We start from the raw sequence: 9,514 nt of genomic DNA, 5'->3' as shown, positions 1-9,514 counted from the left end.
TGGAAAAATAAAAATAATCTTAATTCTAACCAATATAGAAATTATCTATTAGATTACATTAGTCTTGATACAGCCTCTGCCACCACATCAGATCAATTGCTCTGGGCTCCTTTGATCAGCTCCATCACCTAGTGGGGGTGGGGGGGTCATAGTTTGGTCCCGCCTTCACTGTTGTGATTGGTGTGGGGGTAGGGACAGGCTTAGGGCGTCGGGGGGTTCCCCGGAGGCATTTTCCTTGGGGGGCTCAACCCGGGGTAGCGGTCATGTCCGGTTAGGGGCTCTGTTGGCTCTCAGGTGACTGTTTCCTCGCAGCTGCGTGCAGCGGGACTAGGGGAGGGTCTGTGCTGACGGACGTGGGTTACTGACCTGGTAGCCTGGCTGCCCCTGGGTGGGTCCGGGATGGGCGTGAGGTTCTGGGGGCGCTCCGTCTCTGGGCTGGGGCCCGGGCCGGGCCTCGGGGGCTTGGGTCCTGGTTGGTGTGTTGCCGGGGTTGTGGGCGGGTGGGTGCATGGGGGCCCAGCCCTGGAGCAGGGTGCCGCCGGTGCATCGAGCCACCTGGGGGGCTCTTCAACTGGTGGGGGAGATTGTCAATCTTGCAGGAGCTTTCCTCTCCTCAGGGGCTCTCTCTACAGGAGGGGGAGATACAGGAGAGGTGGAGGAAGATCTCAGCCTGGGTGTTTATTGTCTTATGTAGTCTGGAAGAAGAGTGGATGGTGGGGTGGGTGCAGTTTTCTCTGTGGTGGGGTTGGGTGGACTGTCCTGGGCTCTGTGGGGCCGGGAGGCGCTGCTGCGCTGGGCCCCGGTCTGGATGGGCCTGGGCCCCCTTTCCCTGGTGGGTCGCGGAGTATGGGGGTGCCTACTGGGGTCAGCGGGGGAGCTGGCCCCAGGGAGGGGTCACTTGCCCCTCCCTTCCTTCCCTCCCCATCTCCAGCTGCCTCCCTCTTCCCGCTCCATCACAACCACCCACACATGCAGGACCTTGGAGTAGGGGTATGTCACCAGGGTGCAGAGGAGGCCACCACCCCCCCCCCCCCCCCCCCCCCCGTCCCCTTCTGGCTGCCCCTGCCTCAATTTTATCCCACAACTTAGACATTCACATTACTCACACTCTCATTACACATACATATAGGATCTTGGGGGTGGGCACGATACACGGAATCCTAAGTACCATCAGGGTGTACACCCCACCCCTGGCGTCGTTGCCCACCTCTCAATGTTAAATACACGTAGACATTGAGGGCCAGCAGGAGGGACCATGCGCTTACCTGCTGCTCTCTGGCAGGTAGCTCCATGCCCTCCTGGGTTTTAAATGCACCTTAGAACACACATGCATCAACACTACAATGAGCGGGTGGAGGGAGGTTTGGAGTCTTCTCTCACCCCCATTCTCTGCGACCTGCTGGAGCGGGGGGGCTAGGAGGAGGAGTTGGCCGTCCGACTGCGGTCTGGAGTGTGGGGCCTCCCTGCTGCTGCGGAGTCGGGGCGGTCTGCCTCCCCCCACCGCAGGGAAAAGGGTAACACCACCTGGGTCTGGGTGCAGTTCCCCCCCCTCCAGGGGCAAGGGTACCTAGACCCGGGGCTTAGAGTACGCTTGGGGAGTGTGATCGTGTGTACAGCGTCTCTTTATGTCTGTCTCCACGCTGGTTGAGTGTGGAGTAAGTGTATATGAGAGCATGAGGGTGGGAATGGATGTTTGTATCTGTGTGTGCCTGTATTTCTGTGTCTATATGTCAGGTTGGGTGTCAGGCGCCACCTCTCTGGGGACATCTCAGGCCCTCCAAGGTTTGGAGGCCTATCTCCCCCTACCACCACTTCCCCTGCCAGTGGCGGACTCCCTCAGACGTCGGTGCGTTGGTGGTTCTTTGTGTCCGGGGATGGGCGTCCAGGTACACACCGGCTCACTCCTTGGCGGCCGCTTATCGGGGCCTGGAGCCTGGGGCTCGCTCGGGCCACTTCGGAGGTGGGGTGCCCCCGGCCTCTCGGCCTGGGGCTCGGTCACTCAGGCACGGCTGGCTGCCGGCGGAGCTCACGGGCGCGTCACTGCAACTCCCCCTGGCTTCTGCTCCGCGGCTGCTGAGTGAGCCCGTTCTGTTGGTTTTTGGTTTTTGCCCTTCTCCCCCGTCCCTCTTCTCAGCTGTTTCTCTTTCCCTCTTTCTTTCTCCCCTTCTTTCCCCCAGTCAAGTCTGTCCCATGTTCAGTAAGTGAAAATAAAATAAACAATAAAAGGTGAATCAAATGGACCATTATGACAAGGCTGGGATGGTCAATTTGGTAAAGTAAATCCGTTGGGCATCTTTCTTTGCCTTTAGACAACAATTCTGATGGCAAAAGAGCCAAACGGGACAGGCAAAAAAGCAACAAAAAAAAAAAAAGCTATAAAACAGCCTGTTTCAGTTTAAGCGCTGTTTTCAATAAATTGGATTTATAAAAAAATGTTTTGTCTCACTCCCATTTCTTCATCATATATATTACATTTATTTAATAATTTCCCTGTGAATGTGATGTTATGTTCTTGTTACATCATTTGCATATTGTTTCATGTGTTATATATATTGCTAGTTATAATATTTCATCCATTATGTGTATGCTACTTAAATGCTGCAGATACATCTACATTTTATTATTTGCATAATGCTTAATAATGGAATCTAAAAAGACAAAGTGATACATGGACATCATTAAATACATCTGCATGGATTATCAAAATGCTGAAATGTCAGCCTATATTTTGAAATTGACAACACCAGCATTAAAAGGCCAGCTTCTTTAAAAGTAATACAATAAAGGTCATTGAAAGGCAATTTCACTTAATTTTGGGCACATAATTTAACCACTGACTAAGTAACAAATGCCAATTAAAGTATTATTAATTTTGGTTCATGATTACTCAGAAACTACTCTCGGACATGTGACATCACATGTCACGATGACTCTATTTCACTCACTTTCATTAGGAAGTCATCATTATCTAATATTTCAATATAACACAGAGCTGGTGCCCCCACCTAACTAGTGAGACAACCAGACAACTACTTGAAGTGAAATTGGAAACAATGTCAAAGAATGGTCCCTGAATGATGAGTTATCATCACATTGTACATGTATGTGTAACCTGTGTACTGGGGAATATGCATGTGTGGATTATATGTTTGGTGTGTGAAATGGTGTAGCTGTGTACAAACAGCGCTTATTTCTCATTGTTTTCTCTGTGCGTATGTGTGGATTTTACCAATGACACCTGCACTGCAAAAAAGAATTTTCCAAGGTCAGAGACAAATAAACACAAATTACACAGCTGCCAAAAGCTATTACTGCATAAACCAGTGCTTACCCAATGGGCATACACCACTCATTGAGTCTACTAAGCAGACACAAATGATTTAGTTCACATTCACATGTGCATTTGCACTTTTGCCACATAATACTGCTTTTATATAGTATTTTTAGTGGCTTACAAAGTAAAACATGAAAAACAAAAACAAAATATAGCAAGGAGATCCCCCTCACATGAAACAAATTTGTAGATGGACTATGAAAAGCTTTCAGTGGCAAATAAAATTTAATTTACTGTATGTAGATGTCAAGCAGGCGTGAAAAACAACACTTTTCCCCAAGCTTTAGACCAGTCTCTGATCCTTCCTTTTATTCACACATCACAGAGTTTGACCTTTTACAGCAGCCACTTGCTCATTTCACGGTTGTTCATCCTTGTTAGCTGCACACAGGTAGGATCACAGCTCAGCTTTTGTAAAAGTCATTCATATCAGACTGTAAAATAATGATTGTGACAAAACAGCTGATTAGAGATTATTGCTGGGTGTTTTCCACAGTTTAGCTAATAGCATGAAAATCTATCTAAAATAAATAATAGCTAAAAATGGGGTACTGCCAATCCTTGCTAATGGATCACCCCCTTGGATAATAAACACTATTGCATCAAAGATGATAATGCTGAGAATTTTAGGCTACACTCTGTTTGCTGCTTACTGAAGAGGAAAGGGATGGTGGGACCGAGAAAGAAAGATGCTTGGAGCATCTTCAGACATCTTCTCCTTTGACCCATGACAACTCAAAGAAGGTGCCAAGGCAGATCTCATTGAATTCCTTACCCATGCAATTTATTTCTCCATGTCTCTCTCTTTCTCAGTCCCCTCATCCTCTTAACTACACAGTACACACTTAACTCCTGACACAAATAATGGTATACGGAATAAATGTTGGCATATGGGTCAAACTCCCAATTCCGGTGCAATAGCCTTTCCCTGACTCTGAGTAGAAATTAATAGATCACCCAGAGAAGGAATAAATGCACTACAGTAGAAATCAACGCACAATTTAACTTAAATTCATTTCATTATTTCAGAGCATTTCAAAGTTCACAAGTAGGTTGAGTGTATTTCTGTGTATTTGAACATGTAGTAGTGTTTATGGTTTTCTGGCACAGAAATTGACATAGTTCTAATTCTTTAGTGACCTGGTCCAAATGTATAGTGATATATTGACTGACTGACTATTTGAATGATTTGATCATCACCCATGAAATCGATGACATCGACTGTCTAGCAAGTGAAGGAAACCTGACACACAATGAGATAAAACAAATACATATAAAGAAATGCTTTCTTTGATTCATTAATAACTTATTATCGGGCGTTCGCGGCTCAAGAGTTTGCAGTTCGTCTTGTAATCGGAAGGTTGCCGGTTCGAGCCCGGCTCGGTCGTTGTGTCCTTGGGCAAGACACTTCACCTACCGCCTACTGGTGATGGCCAGAGGGGTCGATGGCGCGATATGGCAGCCTCGCTTCTGTCAGTGTGCCCCAGGGCAGCTGTGGTTACAACTGTAGCTTGACTCCACCAGTGTGTGAATATGAGAGGGAATGAATAGTGGAATTGTAAAGTGCTTTGAGGGTCTCGAAAAGCGCTTTATAAATGCAATCCATTATTATTTTCAGTATGTCGTTTGTGTGTTTGTTTTAATACAGAAGAAATGACATAAGTCGATGTTTATTAGCTTATTTACAGAATACATTCTTCAGAAATGGTCAGCTCCTTTGCTTTGTGTGTGAAACCCACAACAATGGAAACAAATATTGTCATCAGTTGGTATATGGAGCAGTGTGTGGCTCTATAATACAGAGCAAGATGAACAATGTAACCTTTTCTGACCTCAGAGTTTTCTGTCCAGCCTCTCTACCCTCACACCTCACCAAGTACAGAAACCATATTTACCGTGTCATATTTTTTTATTACGCAGTAGATTACTCTCTTTCGTGATCCTCCCATCTCTATTTCCCTACGTGATCCATCTCTCCATCTCTCGCTTCTTGACTTTTTCAGCATGCTCATCCCTCTGCTGGTTACCCACTTTCCATCTAGCACACTCACGCTCGCTTGCTTTGTGTATGTGAAACCCCAAGAAGTCATGATTCAAACTCTCAGGTGCATGCAGAAAATGTCTCACATGCATGCACACATTTAAAATACAGATGTGCAGAGGCATGTCCTCAGTGTTGTTGAGCTGAAAAGTATTTTATCTGCTTTTCTGAGAGAGAGAAGGTGCAAGAATGAAATATGCCTGTTATTACATGATGCCATATAAGGCATGGTGAGGTTATAAAGTGCAACATTGGCTATAATGGCAAAGAGATGCACACATGCATGTATTTCTGAGAAGAGAGTATATTGCGCATGTTTAGAAGCATGCACACAAAGTCAATCATAACATGTAGTCGGCTGCAGAAGCATTAGCACAAAAACACACATTTTCACTTTCATTTTCATGGGGCACAACCTTCTTCAGTCATGGTATTTTGGAATTTGCTGCCCCCTGCTGAAAGTAAAGGAATGACTCCAGCCTCATGTCACAACAGGATGGACTCAAGAGCGAACAAAAACAGATTAAATTTAGTGTAAAATCTAAGGCGACCGCATGACCTGTGGGTGACCTAAGGTTGCAAAAAGTAAAGTGGGTGTTTTATAAACTGTCATATGGCTTAGGCTATTCTTTAATGATGTTTTTGTAGGAAAAAAAATCTCTTCCTTCCAGGTGGCTGAGCTATCAACCACTGCACGTGGGCTTTCATTACTGACTTATGGTATCTGGTTTTGGGCTCTTTTTGGCCTTTTGCCTGCCCTATTATTGCTTTTTATCCATTATTTGCCTGTCCGTATGCTTCTGCCTATCTCCATTTTTCCCTGCCTTTGTCATCATCCACATCACAGTCATTTGGATGCTTCTGCGTCTTGCCTCGAGGTGCTTATCAGCAGAGAAAGATATAATTTACATCAAAGCCACAAACAAAACGCAGATAAACACTGAAAACATTAATTCAGAATGTTGTCAGACTTGGTGGAAATGGCACCGTATGATAGACTTATGTGACATTCAGTAGTTTCAATACTGCAAATAAGCATGACATATTTTAGTAAATGTACATAAAAGGATCATTGTTTCCCAACAGACAATGATCAGGTCTTATAAATAATATGACTACTAGGAGAGCAATGAATGAAAGGATAATTGGTTACTTGTGTGTGTGTTTACACAAAATGCTCTTGCCCACTTATTTTCCCATCCTGCTCACTATCAAAAGATCTGGATAGAAATGTAGGTTGCTGTGATCTTTGTGCACGGCTGACTTTTGGCCTCCGTGTGTTGTGTTTCTATCTCGGCTTTGTCCCGAAGCACTGCCCCAGAAAACTGTGTGAGTCAACTAATCTGCTATTCCTTCACCACGAGAATGAAGAATGCTTTACTCTCCTTTCTCCTACTGACTCTCCCATGCACTGGCTTATGCTTCCTCATTTCTCATCATCCTATTTCTATAAATATTTCTATAAATATGTATCTCAGTTTTGTTTAATGGGATGCATTTGCTTGTCGCTCATGTCCTTTACCTTTGCATGTTTTTTTTATAATGTACTCACAGCCACATTGCTCTTAACGATTACTGTTACAGACTAAGTAGCTATGGCCATCAGTGTATGGCTCTTTATACACAATTATATGTTAAATCTGTGGCTATTATTTTTATAATAACAGTGAATGAGCTTGTGGATGTTATTGTCCATTGTCAAAGGCAGACACATAGACACGCCTGGCAAACTTAGTAAAGTTACAGCTGTGACTTTTAAAGAAAACATATTGATTTACTAACAATTCTGAACTATTGCAAATGCAATAGTAACATATAACTTATAAAAAAAGACAAAATGTCCATCCTGTACATGGTATGGCTCATATTTATGTCTACTGTTATATAGATCTTTAAAAATTATCTTCCTATAAACACATATATACACTTTAAATGCACTTAAATAGCTTAATGACTTCTAAATGAATACTGAATATTATTTTGAACGGTGTTAAAAATCCAACTTTACAGGGTAAACCAGCCATAATTCCACAGTTTCTAAAAGCAAATAAAGTAGAAAAGAAAAGGCACTTTTTTATTTAAAGTAAATATTTGCCTAAATCACAGTAGATGTTATGAATCTAGATCCCCTAAATAGTTTATAGGCTTCATTTTCATCAAGATTGAACCAGCCATCTAGGAGAAATTCAGGAACAAACATTTAGACATACATGTGCTACAGTCATTATGACCTTGCAGTCATTGACCTGACCATGCACTGCTCTCAGTACTATGGTATTCGAGAGTCTATTGTGAGACCGTCTGTCTAACAGCTAAAGTTTAGCCCCAGTTGTGTCATGCAGACGGAGAATAATCCCAGCATCTGCAATTGCATTATACAATGAATAACAGAATTGCAAAGCCGTTACGCATTCAGATGCAAATGAAAAAGCAGCATATGCTCATTTACACATAAATATTAAAAAGTACTATATTAAACATGCTAAACATATAAGCTTTATACAAGGTATAGTGATGAGGTACTTTTTGTTAACAAAAGCAGTCATGCTGTGGAGTAGCATGATAGGGCAAGTATTGAATTCACAATTGTTTTCCACAAATGTGTGTGTTTTGATAACACACTGGAATTATGGCTGGTGTGATCTCATCAGTAGTCGGTCTCTCTGGGTTCATCCACAGTACTCATCTTTCCTCTCTTCAAACACTGGTCAGAAAACGATTCACTTTGAGCCACGTTCTGAGTTTTTTCTTGTTAAAAGGGAAGGAATTAACAATTATATGATTAGATCTCAGGAAGACGAAGCTATACTGGGGATTTTATGAAATGACACATAGAAGTAATCACAGTACCAAGTGGAACAAAGCTACTGGAGAGTGAGGGGCACGCAGTGATCCTGTCACTTTTTTGGATTTTGGAAAATGTCATCTTATCAGATCCTATCATTTCATTTATAAACTATTCATCACAGACAGAGGCAGTGAAATCCATTTGCATGACTTTAAGAAAATGTCAGAAGGAAGTTCTTTGTTTAGTGAGATGATATTAGATAAAGACCAAACTCTGTGTTTCGCTTTCCGTCATAATATTTATTCTTAAAAATGAGTAAGCAGACAGTTTGTGTGTCCTGTGAATACCAAAATGTTTGTAGAACAGTACAGAACAGTAAAACACCTTTCATTATATTTCTATAACAAGACCTTTTGAACATTTCAAAAGTCAAAACAAAGGACACATTCTTTAATATTACATCAATTCTTTCATCTCAGGAAATAGACCACAATTTTTTTTAGAAATAGATGTAAAAAATATACAATTAAAGTGATCAGTGTTAAACAGCAGGCTATCTTTTCTGATGCACATAACTATTAATTTGCACAATATCAGTGAGGAGGTGGACATTTTAGAACGCAACCACACCGGAGGGACCAATCACATCTTTAAAAGGACTTCACAGCTTAGACAGGAGGAGCTTCAGTCACTACACACTTCCCCAATTTCCCTCGTAACGTACTCTGTCTCACACTTCCTCAGCTCATCAAATTCTTATTTCTTCCCCTGCTTTCTTTGCCTCCTCCTGAAAAAACTATAAGAGAATTTTTCATTCCCTCAGATGCTCTCCTCTCATTGCATTTTCATCAGGAAACAAGGACACAGGAAAGAAAAAAAGGGAAGTGAAAGAGTTGGACAAAGTAAGGAAGGGTAGAAAGATTACTTGTAGTCATTTGAGTGCTGACAGGATGATCTTGTACTGGACAGAAATTGGTCTGAATAATGAGACCAGCTCATTGACCCCGAACGCATTTGCATCGATGACAGGGGTCAGATTGTGCTTTCACACCTGCAGTGGCTCAGACAGCAAAATTAAAAAGCTGTATATTTCTTAATGAGGTTTGTGTCAGAAGAAGTGTTTCCAAAAAAATACAGCGATAGGAAGAGCATTGCCAAAGCATGAAAGTGAGATGACATAAAAAGCATCACAGTTTCAAGAACGTCATGCGATGAAGAGCTAAAGAAGTAAAAAAAAATGGGAAAGAAGTGGACAAGCAGAAAAAGAGTCAGAAGAGGTGAAAGCAACAAAACACAAGAAAACTGACAAGAGGGAAGAATAAAAAGAATCAGAATAGAAGACAGATGGGCC

Source organism: Diplotaxodon limnothrissa, linkage group LG5, assembly GCF_057381915.1.
Source record: "Diplotaxodon limnothrissa isolate DT_005_m linkage group LG5, D_limnothrissa_male_GT1.1, whole genome shotgun sequence".
In the NCBI taxonomy this organism is placed as follows: domain Eukaryota; kingdom Metazoa; phylum Chordata; class Actinopteri; order Cichliformes; family Cichlidae; genus Diplotaxodon; species Diplotaxodon limnothrissa.
The sequence above is the reverse complement of the archived record's forward strand: the minus strand, read 5'-3'. Positions refer to the sequence as shown.